We start from the raw sequence: 13,518 nt of genomic DNA, 5'->3' as shown, positions 1-13,518 counted from the left end.
TATTTTTCACCTTGGAATGCGGAGTTTGGGTCTGTTGGGGGGGGGGGGGGAGTTCCCATTGCAGCAGCCTTGTTTTCTCTCCCTGAACTGTGGCTATGCTAGAGGAGTATAGTGTGACCTTGCACTGTTCTTAGCCCCATTGGAGCTGGTGTGTCTAAATGCAGCACCAGTGCTTCACCCATTAAGAAATGAGTCTATGAGATATTCTCCCAGAAGCTCCTGTGATGGCTCAGAAGCCTGTGAGCGGATCTGCTTTTTTTTCTGATGGGAGGGGTACATGTACACCTCTGAGCATGACTTTATCGCACTCCTTTGTGCATGAGGGAGTCGTGCTCTGTTGCTTGCCTCTGCCAGATGCCTTTGCCAACAGGAAATGGGAGATCTCCCCAAAGTCTCAGGGGCAATTGTCCATTTCCTGATACAAGAAACACCTCAGCACACCCAAGGGTAGGGGTGACTCTTCTATGCTCCTTTGAGCATGAATTGCAATCTGTGGCTTCCTCCAGCCCTCAGGTGGCAGGAAATGTTATGTTGTCAAAAGAGCCAATTAGGAGGGGTGCCTGGAGGAGGCAAGTGAGTCCTCCACTTCTACCAACTACTTCTGTCATTATTAAATGGGAGATTCAGCCAAGTGCCTTCATTTAGAAGTGGGTCCACGACTGAGCTGGCCTTGGCAGGTGTTCAACCTCTGAGAATAACTCTGGGGAGGTTTAACCCTTTCTTCCATGTACCCTGGAGCCTTGGTAAGAAAAACACACAGGAAAACATGTGTTCTTTTTATCCAGGTACATAGCACATCTGGCAGTCAATTTGCATGAGGAAAAGGATGCAAGTCCAGCCCTGTCTAATGAGGAAGACTATGGCCCTGAGAAAAGGATGCAATATTCAATCTATTGTCTAGTTTGACCCTAAAATAGAAGGGGATAGGAAGAAAGGAATGATCTTAAGGCAACTAAATGAGACAAGGTTTTGAAGATCTGTTAGTGGATCCTACAGTTCTTTGAACTTCTGCAAATAGCAGTCATGGAGGCTACCCAGTTTGAATTTTTTTTGGCATTTTTTATTTTATTTTTCGTGTGTGTGTGTGGGTGTACCTGGAAGTCCTGGAGACCTCTGGTAACTGATTCCTATGGGGGCCTGGAGGATATTCAAGGAGGTAGCTGAATAAAGCCTACCCCCACCTCCCAACTGCTGGTATTTCAGGGAGGTCTCCCATTCAAGTACTTGCCAGAGTTGACTCTGCTTAGCCTCCGAGACCTGATGAGATTGGGCCTGTCTGGGCTATCCAGGTCAGGGCACCCAGTTTGGATTTGAGTACAAGAGAGTCACTATCTTCTGTCTCCTCCAGGTGACAGGACAGCCAGGGTAATACAGTGTCTTGAATGTCAGACTAGGATCTAGAAAAGTTAGGGTCAAATCCCCAGTCTGCCACAAAGCTCACTGGGTAACTTGGGCCAGTTACACTGTCTTAGCCTAATCCACAGGTTTGCTGTGACAATAAAATAGGGAAGAAAAAACCATGTATGTCATCACCCTGAGCTCCTTGGAAGAAGGGTAAGATTAAAAAATGACAGGTAGGAGGTTCTGGGATGTCAATGGGGTCTCTGAAGTAGCCTGGGAAGAACACTGGAGGATGCGGAGCATAACTTGCTCATGCTCCAAGCAGCCGGAGGCTGTAAAAGCTGTATGAAAGAGATGCTGTTCTATTCACTCCCACACTTTTCTTGCAAGGGAGTGAGGGATTATCCCAGAAGTGCTGTTACAGGAGCTCTGGGGTGACCTGGGAGCACTGCTGGAAGGAACTGATCACAGCTCTCTCATGCTGCAAATAGCTGGAGGGTCTCTGTCAAGTGGCACACAGTGCATAAAGAGAAACAACTACCCACAAACTACCCACAAAAAGGCAGACAATCCATTAAAAATTAAAAACCTACAAGCTTAAGCATTAAAGCTAAATGCCAGGAAAAAGTTCAAATAGACATAACCCGTTTCAACATATTCCCCCTTTTGATCAACTGAAAACTAATTAACAGAGCAGCAGATTTTTTTAAAGCAAATTCTTTTAATTAAAGTATTTAGAAAAATGACAGCTGGTGGTAGCCATCTTAGAAGAAGAATGCTTCTTTTAAGATGACACGTGTATATACCATCTAAAAATAAGCATTTCTTTCTCTATACCTGTTGTGTTAGGCAGATGAAAGTACATTCCATTTTAATTTATTAATTACCTAGTAACCCTCCTACAAGACAGGGGGGCCTGGAGGGAGCTGGTCCATGGGGTCGCGAAGAGTCTGACTTGACTGTGCGACTGAACAACAACAAAACCCTCCTACATTAAAAAGCTTATTATTTATGTATTTAGGCTTTAGTTTGTCCCCTTTCAGGCCCAGGTGGCAGCTAACAATAATCATGAAAAGCAATATTTAACATGAAGAGGGAGGCACTATCCAGGATTAGTTAATACTAAATGTCCAGGATTTCAACATTCAGATTTAAAAGGTTGTGAAATCCAGTAGTCAAGTAAGTACTCTGTTAGAACCAAGGCCGCCATCTTTTTGTTCCCCCAGGCAGGCCTCCTGTGTATTTAATACTCTACGTGTCATGCAGAAATTCAACAGGTGAAGCTTTTCCCTTACAAGTGCTCTCTGTCTCAAGAAGAACTTGCTTGCATGAGTTGAATTTCTGTGTTAAAATCACAGGAGCCCTGGTGGAGGACGGAGGGGGGGGGGGAAATGACAGGATTGCCCTTTGGGAACAATGGGAAACATTGGCATGGCCATTGGATAGAATGGAAGCCAGGAATTCCAGTTGACTTGCATTGGCCCACTGAAATATATTACAGCACCACAAAAGTTGCAAAAAAAGGTGGAATGAAGTTTGAATGAAGGTCTCTGGTCAGAGCTGGACTGCTCTAGAACTGGAATGACAGCTCCCAGAGTAGAAAGGCAGCCCCTGGGAGAAGCAGAAGCGTTCCCTAGGAATAGAATCAGTCATCTTTACTCTGTTCTGAGGGACCTTAATTCTGCTCTGGGGGCTGACATTCCAGAACACTAATTTTATTCCTAGGGACTGTCATTTCACTCTAGGGGCTGTCATTTCAGTTACAATACACTTCTGCTACTCCCGGGGGCCTTTATTTGACTTTGGAAGCTGCCATTCCAGCCCCAGAGCAGCCTATATGGGTCCAGACACCTTCATCCAAAATTCATTCTGCATTTTCATTGCAACTTTTTTGTGTTGTAATCTATTTCAATGAAGCCCATGCAATGGCATTCCCAATGCATTCCTGGTTTCCATTAAAGCCAATGGGCAGTCCATTGTATCCCAGTGTTCCCAATGGCCATTAGAATCACAGAGTTGGAAGGGATCTCCAGGGTCATCTAGTCCAACCCCCTGCACAATGCAGGAAATTCACAACTACCTCTCCCCACAACCCCAGTGACCCCTGCTCCATGGCCAGAAGATGGCAAAAAACCCTCCAGGATCCCTGTCATTAATTTCAGCACATTTGGGGAAGGCAGTAACCAGAATAGGCTGCATTAACAAGAAAATCCCAGTGTTAGATACAGACTGAGTATATATCAGGAACTACTTTCACAGTGACTACACAGAGGCCATGAACTTGTTTTACTTTTGCTTTCTAGATTTTCCTTTGTCAGCTAACACTGCTGTATTTTGCCTCTTTTAACAAAGAAAATTATTTAACAACGACAACAGTTAGAATCTAGACTGTCCACAGTTCTTCGACATGTTAACTGTGGGCCTTCTGAGCACTGTTCTCCAGTGTGGCACCTGCCCCGTGTTTCAGGAAAGTGGGCAAGGCCAACTGTTGAGCTTGTGGTTCACCAGGAGAACAAGTTAAGCTTCAGGCCTCCTCGAGTTGCCGGCCTCATACCACTGGCTCTTTTGGTTAATGGCAATTGCATACCTGGCTCTCTGTGAGCTGTGGAGTGAACACCAGTATGGCAGTCTTGTTCTTTACAGGGGGCTGCTGTCTCTGGACTTTAGCGGAGAACAGAAGGAAGAAAATGGCTGAGAATCTCGCAAGCAAGCCTAGAGCCATTGGGATCCACTTGAAAGTTGTGCCCTTGACGTCCACCTGCATTGTTCGGGTGCAGTTTCTTGATAAAGCGCTCTCTGCACATGCATAGAAGCGCCCTTTACTTCCTTTTCAAAATCGTTTTATCCCCCAAACAGTGATCCCTGGCATAATTCCAACCGCATTCTGCGATTCAGTTCTGGAGAAGGAAAGCGCCTGCCCCTGTTGTCCGGCCGGCCCCCTTCGCGCCTTCCCTCTTCCTGCCCCTGTCTCTTTAATGAGGAACCCGGCCTCCTCCGCAGACCCAGCCCATTGCCGGGCGGGGCGGCCCTGGCCGCCTCTGTCAGTCGCTGCCGGTTCTCCTCCCACTGTTACCGCCTGGCTTGGACTAGGAGCGGCCAACGGAGCCCGGGAGCCGGGCAGGAAAAGAAGGGAGCCTCCCCGCCCGCCTGCCCACCAGATTTTTCGGGGGGCGTCGTGCCATGCGATGCCATGAGCTGCCGCAGATGAGGTAAACGGGACGAACCGCCCTTCCTTCCCGACCAACCGACAGAGCGAGCGAGCGACCAGCCGCAGGCGAGGCAGGCAGCCTGCCCGCCTTGCTGCCAATGCGGAGCCCGCGCTGAGGCTCCGGGAGCCCGCCGCTCTGTTTGCCCGCCTGCCTGCCTGCCTGCCTTTCCCCTTCCTTCTGGAGCTGATGGGAGGAGGACGAGGAGGAGACCTTCGGCCTTGGAGGTAGCGGAGCCCGCCTGGGCCTAGGGCTGGCTGCTGGGGTAACCGAGAGCGAGTCTCCTCTGGGATTCCACATGGCGGTTCAGGGAGAGGGAGGCGGACAGGTGAGCGTGTGGAAAGGGGAGGAGGAGGAGGAAGGATGGGGCTTCCGTCGTCCCAGTAAAGGGGGAAGACGCCGAGAAGTAAGCCTTGGTTGGGGGGTGCGGTGAACTTCCTTGGGGCCCTCTTTGGGGCGCGGGAAAAACAAGTCTCTGAGCATGTGTAGAGTGCAGTTCTCTCGCTGCTTGGCCCCAGTGGTCGGGCCCCACCTTAGAGGATGTGCCTCCAAGCACGATGGAGACCCGGAACCTTGTTTTTTTAGAACTTAGCCACTTGAGGCCTATTTGAGTTTAGTATTTGTTGCATGTTTGTTTCTACGGCGTAGCTGTCTTTCTGCGAGGCGCCTGTGTGGGGCGAGTGTGTGTCTCGCTACGGGTCATGCGGGTGGGGTGGTGGCATCGATGCTAGGCGGCTGGGTGCGAAGGCAGGACTTGAGCGGGGAGGAGGGGGTCATCCCTGGAACTTTTAGAAAACATTATGTGCCAGCTTTTGAATATCTGAAGTTGTAAGAGAGAAGACGTGGCTACTACAGAACAAGGTGTTCTCTCCCCCTACTTTTTTTTTTTGCTGAGGAGAGATGGCAGCCAATACATACACTTCAGGACAAAGGGGACACAAGGTTAAAAGGTGCAATGCATAAGGAAAGTGACTCTGTCATATCTTTCTCCTTAGAGAGAAGGACTGCAGAGAGGCTTTTGGTACCTGTGTTTTTAACTAGGGGTGCATGATGTCTTGGAAAGAAGGAACTATGTAAAACAAAAGCCCTGGAGAGCACAGAAGAGGTTTAGTGGTTCTAGAGAGGTTTGTTTTTGGAAGGTGTCTTGGGGGGGGGGGGGAGTGTACACAATGAATAAGTTAGTTGTTGTGAGGTGAAGAAAAGGGGTAGATGCTGACTGGGAGTGAAGGAGGGCTTTCCCTAATATTTGTGTAGATTTTTGTTTCTAACAGGTCACAGTTTATAGGAAGTGAGCTTTGTTAACCTGTGTTACTTCCAGGCTAAACACAACTGTGGACTCTATGTTTGGGGTCCATCTGCCCTGGGACTCCAGCCTGTGTCTATAGTTTGTTTGGTGGGTGACCTGAATTCTTGCGATATTGTAAGGTGTAAGGTAGGTATTAGCAGTAAGTGGTGGGAGAGTTTTGTTTGTGGCTTGCTCCTCTGTGGGTAAAGCTTACACGTAAATAGTCAACCACAGAAAAGAAGCTGCTTTTTACTTTGTCTGCAGATTAGCCTCTTTTCAATAAGTGGTGGTTTTTTTGCTGTGTTTCAGTGAACCACAGCTGAGTTCAAACAGCAAAACAATATCTGGGTAGTACTACATAAGGGGAGGGGGAGGTTTGGTTGATGGCCATAGGCTGATCACAGATACGGATATGGCTGTGTTCAGTTTTTACAGCTGGTTCTGGATTAGGTTCTGATCTGTTCTGATTGTACAGTTGGTGGAATTATTTCTGACTTGTACACATGTAATAAGATCAGAGTTTGTAGTTCTAAAGATTACTGAGGTAGGAAGGAGGTACATGGTTGAAACCAACCAGCACCCTCTACCCTTGTCTGTGTTACTTCACAACACCTCAACTTGGTAAGAACAATGCTTTTTAAAAATCAAATATTTTTTTTCCTCTTTGGGGGACTCTTAATAATTCATTCTAGTAAAATTGTGTTTTGTGGCTTCAGGGCAGATCTTTAACTAAGTTGTTGCAGAAATTAATGTCTTGAGCTGTGCTAGTTGATTTGTATTTCCAAAAGATTAATAACTGTTATCACTTTTCACATAAAACGGCACATAAAGCGACTGAATTTAGATTTTATAGAGACAAAATTATAGTTTATACCAAGTCTTGTAAAAATCCATATGGATCTTGCTAACTGCTTTCCCAAATATTTCCAATATTTGTTAACAATAAGCCAACTAATTCTGTGTCTCATTCTTCCTCCAACTGAGCTGTCAGCAAAATAAAACAGTAGTGTATGTTCTGAACAACAATTCCATAAAATTCTATCACTGTATTTTCATTTTACTTCAAGGGGTACGTATTACAAGAGATGGCTACATTTACTCAGACGTTTGTCCATTGTTACTGCAAGCTGTATTTTAACACTTTTACAAGCAAGTGTTTCTAATCTGATCCAATACACAAGTGTGAAGTTGGATTGGGCTGTTAAATCCCATGTGCCAGGGTCTTCTAATGGCAGGAACCTGGAGGGCTACCTGGATGCTGTTTCTCAGGTGGCATTTGGCTTCGAGTAAGGCTTGTATTTATGATCAAGCTAATGTTTAACTGAAGGGAAGGTAATCACCAGCATGGATTCCAGCAGTGGGACACCAGACCACTTAGCTTGGCACTCATAGCTAGATCTCTACCCAAGCAATCCAAGCAGTGGCAACACTGCTGGAAGAAGGCAACAGCATGGCATATGTCCGTCATCACCTCCTATACCTGCACAAACCCCATCTGAGTCCAAGGCAAGAAGCCAGCAGTGCCGATGGGGCTTGGCTTGCTCCAAGCATCTCTCTCCAAGTAGGCCACTCATCTGCCCCTCCCCATTTTGTTTGCTGGCCCACCAACATTTTAATAGGTAGACATTGCATGAGGGGGGCACTTGGGCCCCAGTTAAGGTTGTCTACTGCTGATTTAATGGAAGGATCACTCAAATTTAAATGTTTGGGGATTATCTCTTGAATTAAGAAAGGGCTGTCATGTTTTACTTGCCATGGTAACTGTATTTACAAGGGTTTTTTAATTGGCGTTTTTGATTATGAATGTGGTCTAAATAGTGCTCTTTGTCTGAGAACATTTCCTTCTCCCAATGAAAAGGGATGGGGAGAGAGTGCTCATACATGGCTGCCTGGAACAGAAATAAAAGGATGGTGGAGCAAATAGCCGAGCTGGACAGAATCAACAGAGGGTGCAAGAGACACTCTGCAAGTATGTTTTTTTTTTTTTAAAGCCCCCGGAGGGGATTTTTTATTGATTTTTTTATCAACTACAAAAACTACAACAGAAAAATAGGGAAGGGGAATACTACATATACAGGAGAAAGTAAAGAACCCACTACTAACTAAAAACCCAAGAGAGGAGATCCTCCAACTAGCTTAGATATATCCAGTCTTCTCATCGTTGAACCCTTCATGAACTGAGTCAAACATTTATAGCCTTTTACCCTTAGAGTTTAAATTTAACTGTCTAGTAACAGTACCCCCAATCATCCCCAAAAACCAAAGTTTTCAAAGGCACAATTCAGAGTCCTTCAGCCTTTACTTCTTCTTTTCTCTTCTCTTCCGCAACTTGTAGGGACTTTTGGGGGCTGCTGCCCCCTGCTCAGACAGAGAGTCCTCTCCGGAGGAACCAGTTTCCAGCTCGCCACTGGACCTACTGTCCTCTTCTTTTTTCTCGTCCTCTGACCTTCCCAGCTGTTCCTTTAGAAATTCTTGCGCTTTCAGAACAGAGTCAATCTTTTCTTTTTTATCTTTAATCTTGAACCGTCTGGAAATAGCCATTTGTATCCAATTGAATTTGTTTGAAGAAAGAGCACAAGTTCTTTATATTTCTTTCTGCGTTGTCTTACTTCAAATGGAATATCCTTTAGCATTCTGATAACATTCTCCCCTGCTTTCAGGGGTGTTGCAGAAACCGCCTTCAGGATAGTATCCCTGACGTGCCTCTTCAAGAATCTTACTACAATTTACCCAGGCAGATTATTTTTCTTTATATATCCTGAATATGACCTGTAGGCCACATCCATATCGTTTGAGCAGCGATTCCGCCTTCATTTCTGTTACTGGGGCTAGTAGCTCACTCATCAGTTCTTTAAGATTCTCTCCTCTGTTCTCTGGCACACCCTGGAAGCGCAGGACCATATTGGCCTTATCCATTTGGACTTGCAGCATTTGCTCTTCCAAAGAGGTTTGTTTCTTTTCCAGCTTTTGTACTTTCTTCTTCACTTTCTGCGTAATTACAGCCACTTCCTTTACTTTCTCAGCATCCTGCTTCATTATTTGAATCATATCAGTTACTTGCGTTTGTTGTGCAGTAATACTTTGTGTTACCAGGGACATCTGCTCTTTGAAGTTATTCAGCTGTTCCAGTAGAGGGCGCATGTAATCAGCTATAGCCTTTGCCGTCTCACTGGTCACTTCCATTTTTGGACTTTCTGGTTTCATTTTCAAGAGTCTTTCTTTGTCCCTCTTCCCCGCCATCTTTTTCGTTTGTTTACTTTCGCAAAAAATTTTAAAGTCTCTGAATGTGCGCTTGACCGCTTGGCCACACTTGGGTAAGTACTTCTAGACAGTTTCTATCGTGTTCCACTCGCCCCCCTCAATCGCTCAGATATTCATGCGCATGGGAGGCGTCCCTCCCCCGCTCGCTTTTTCCCTGTTCTGTCAGGTGGGGTGGGGAGCTGCTTTTTCTCTTTAAACGCTACGAAACTGACTCACGTTCATAGTCGGTCGTTTGACCTCGCTTTCATTTTTTTCCTGCCGCGTGATCTCCTTCGCTCGACCCGGTCAGCGTCGCTAAGCCCATTCGGTCTCTCGGCACGGAGAACCGTCGGAACAAAGAGGTGCCTCAATTCTCAGGCATTCCGCCCTCGAAGAGGCAGCCTCTTGAAAGTTCCATGGCCAGGGTCCCTCCGCCGGGACCCTGGGGGGGGGGTTGCGAACCTGCGCACCCCCTTCTTTGCCTGGAGTGCAGCCTCACCCCCGGGAGGTCCGGCAGGTGCGACTGCTAGCGCGCCGCCATAAACCGGAAGTCTGCAAGTATGATGTTGTATGTAGATGGTTGAGTTTGTGAAGAGGCAAAAATAAATGCTGTGAACTTCTTTCATTAGATTAAATCTTCAACCCCTGATTGCCCCTGGCTTGATGGGGATGAGAAAAAGCAAAAGTACAGGGTTCTTGAAAGCTATATTGTAGGGCAAGTTAAACAAGCATGGTAAGGGAAGGCCTACGGTGTCATACATGATGAATTTGCCTTTCATGGTGAAATTACTAAACTTCAGCTACCCATTAATGAAAAAAAGAGTTATAGTAGTTTCTATCACTCTTTTTTTCATTAATGGGTAGCTGAAGTTCAGTGCAAATTTAAAATTAGTTGTCTTTTAAACCTGACTTCTAAAATGCTCTTGGGCCTTGAATTTGTCTTTGTGGAGATAATTTTGGCCTTCTTGTGTCCCTGCAGCAGCACAGAATTAAAGAATGTTGTATGTTACCGAACTGTATGAACAAGAAAATAAGATATATTTTCCTTCAAATAATGAAGAATAGCTTTGTTTGAAAATCGAGCTTGTAAGAGAGCATTCCTCTTATGAATTCTAAAGAAGGCGACTCCATTGAGATTTTGTATGATGTACATTCAAAACCCAAATCAGCTGAAGATTAAAACTTTTAAAATCCACTGACACCTAATAGGAAGGAGTTTACTTTGTCCTTCAGTGGGTGATACTGCTACTGGGGGAAAGTGTGATGGGACAGTAGATGGAGAAAACGTTTACTTAGTCATGACATATGATATTTGCAGATCTTTGGAACGTTGCGTGCATACTTACTGTGGTCCATCAATATCAAGCTGTACAAAGCTAGCTAGACTTCAGCTGTTCTATTTTCTACTTCAGCCCAGCCCTACAGAAAGTGTGGCCTTGCAACATAGGGAATAGCAGCTATCCATTTTTGGAATTGTGTCATACGTACTGGGCATGAAATCAATCTCTAATGCAATCCTAAAGGTGTTTACTTGAAAGTGTATCTCAGCTGTTGGTAGGGGCTACAACCACAGGGCAACTTCATAGAAGGAAGCAAAGCTATCTTTGTGTGTGATTGTGCAAAACTGTGGACTGAGTTTGGATAAAAATGATGATGGGTTTTGGTGTGGATGCATTAATGTAGAACAGGCAGGTTGTTACTGTGGCATTGTCTAATGTTCCCTTGTAAGTAAAATTACAAAAGCTACTAGCTCATGCTGTTTTTTACTAGTATGCCTGTAGCTTATTAATGTGTATGACCTTTGGAGAGGATCATTTTACATTCAGTCGTCTTCATTTTGGGTAAATACCAGTAAAATTGATAGCAGCCTTTAAAAACTTACATGCACAGTGTACAGATCTAACTGAAAAAAAGAAAAGTCCTCTGTAATAAACTAATGCTGGAAGATTCCTAGTGAGGGAACCACCATCCTTAGTGCAGGGGAGAGTGAGTTTCAAGAAGCATTGGGGGGGGGGGTGCCAAGACAGCCCTGGGTTTCACTTGACAGGGTTCCTGCAGATAGATTCAGGTGGGTAGCCATGTTGGTCTGAAGCAGCAGAACAACGTTTGAGTCCAGTGGCACCTTTAAGACCAACAAAGTTTTATTCAAGGGATGAGCCTTTGTGTGCACATACATTTCCTCAGATACAGTGAAATGGAAAGTATCAGTGCATACATATAGGTAGAAGGTGAGCAGTAAATTAGCATACAGCATAATGAAGATGTTTTAACAGATTTCAGGCACAAACAGGAATAACAAGTTTAGTTTATATGATTACCATTTGTTTGGGTTTAATTCCAGGGGGAGGGGAACATAGTGAAGGAAGTAAATATGTCAACATTGGAGATTGATGGGCAGATGTATCTTTAATTATTGATTGTTTGATGTTTTTAAGTAAGTATTGAATGTTTTAAGCACGATGTAGACCACACTAAGCCCTTCGGGGGGAGGGTGGTGTAGAAAGTCAATAAATAAAATAATTGTGGAATTCTGAGAGTAATTAACTGAGACTCTGCTATTATGCTCCATCCGTCTCCTCTCAAGCATGTAGGCAACCTTATAGCATTTTCTTCTTTGAAGTGGGGCGATTGGTGATTAGGTGTGTAGAGTTATCTCTCCATCTCCAGATCAGAGAAATACATTCCAATCTACCATTCCAAATCACATTAAATTTTGCTGTTCATTACATTACATTGCAATCCACTATTCTATAAAATAAAGAGGATGTATAGCCCTTCTTGGTGAGAATACAGATGTAAGGGCTGAATGAGGTTAGCATATATAGTGAGATAAGAAACCAATATCCCTGTTAAGTCCTGGGGGTTCCATTGTTCTGAGTGTTGTAATAACTTGCAGCTCAGCAAGGAGATGCACAAGGTCATAGTAGTTCACTTGGTTTTCTCTGCATGTGTGTCAAATATGAAGAGGAATTAGTGTGAATTGGTAAAAACTATGGAGGAAGGGGGGAGGTTTGTATTGCTTTTGGTCTGAAAAGGGGTAAATATGTGATGGTGACTAGTTGGCTCTGGAATTCTACATAGGTCACATGGTGAAGACAGTGCAGTGATCCATACGGTTCAGCTCTCATGTAGAGGAAGATAAGAATACAGGAGAGACTTTTGCTTCTGCTAGATTAGGCTGTAAGAAACTCCTCCATCAAGGGCCTTCTACGTTTGACATAATTGGTGGTGCTTAAAAGATTTCAGCTACTTTAGCAACTCTCACATGACTTTATCACATGACTTTATTTACACTTTACCTTTTAAGTTTGGATATTAGTGGCTTTTAATTTAATTTATGTGGGGGGTTTGTATCTTACTGTTCGTATCCATAAGTTGTTCAGTGTTACCAATGAAATGTAAGTTTTTTCTGTTTGCAGCATTGAGTTTGACTGTGAGGCTTGATATGGTTTTAATTAATTTTGGGGGGGGTCAAATTGTGATATGTAATTATCTAGCTTTCAGGATTGTTCCTGCTTTACTGTGTACTTTAAAGGGTTCCAAAAAATGTCTAGTTCTTGGACATGATGAAAAATAATAAACAGACTGTACAATCTTGTTGGGAGTTTATTCCACATAATTTAATGACACTTATTCCCAAGGCAGTGTCTACAGTATTGTGTCCAAATCAGGTGTGATAACTTTTTGCTAACAGCTTGTTCATTCCCTTGATCCCCTTCTGAGAATTTCAACAAGCAAGATTCTGATATGAAAAGTATTCTGGGAGTAGTGTGGACATTGGATGGAGGACCCTCCTGTAAGGAAATCTCAAGACATCCATTTTGTAAGGTATCTTTGTAGCGTGGCCACCCTGTGTACTTCTGTGAACTTATTTGGAAGAGTAATTTAGGTACCTCAGATCCAAATTATAACATTATGTGATCAGTTCTGACCAATCTAAATAATGAAAATTGTTCTGTTAACTCCAAGCTTTATTCGGCATTATGGCTAGAGCTTCAGATGTCTTTTTTCCCCTTCAGCCACATATTAAGTATTTTAAGGTGGGGGAAGGAGGAAAGAATGGACATATTTACAATATGCAGTGTGGACACTTTGGGCGATTTCGCACTAGAGCTGAAAATTGTTCTGTTAACTCCAAGCTTTATTCGGCATTATGGCTAGAGCTTCAGATGTCTTTTTTCCCCTTCAGCCACATATTAAGTATTTTAAGGTGGGGGAAGGAGGAAAGAATGGACATATTTACAATATGCAGTGTGGACACTTTGGGCGATTTCGCACTAGAGCTGCCTTGCGGCGCAGCCGCCGTTTGCCCCGACACAAACATGTCAATTTCACACCCGAGGCTGTGGGGCTGCATTTGACCCGTGGCTTCGCCCAATTTCCTCCGCAGTTTCGTGATCCTAAAAAACCAGGATCACGAAACTGCGGAGGAAATCGGGCGAAGCC

The 13,518-nt window shown here is 44.5% G+C and overlaps 1 protein-coding gene across 2 annotated transcripts in view; it reads left to right on the top strand.

Annotated features, from left to right (window-relative positions):
• The first annotated feature begins 4,504 nt into the window (after positions 1–4,504).
• TEX2 (testis expressed 2) overlaps positions 4,505–13,518 on the top strand; it is a 116,790-nt gene continuing 107,776 nt past the window's right edge. Inside the window, exon 1 of one of the 2 annotated variants that reach the window (XM_015429409.1) lies at positions 4,505–4,550. The gene's annotated coding sequence lies outside the window, so the exon portion shown is untranslated. Of the gene's footprint in view, positions 4,551–4,855; positions 4,876–13,518 lie in introns of those variants that run through there. The other variant, XM_015429410.1, reaches the window with a different exon arrangement.

Source organism: Gekko japonicus, unplaced genomic scaffold, assembly GCF_001447785.1.
Source record: "Gekko japonicus isolate JY-2015 unplaced genomic scaffold, Gekko_japonicus_V1.1 scaffold67, whole genome shotgun sequence".
NCBI classification, from domain to species: Eukaryota; Metazoa; Chordata; class Lepidosauria; order Squamata; family Gekkonidae; genus Gekko; species Gekko japonicus.
Note: the sequence above shows the minus strand (reverse complement) of the source record. Positions and strands in the feature narration are given on the sequence as shown.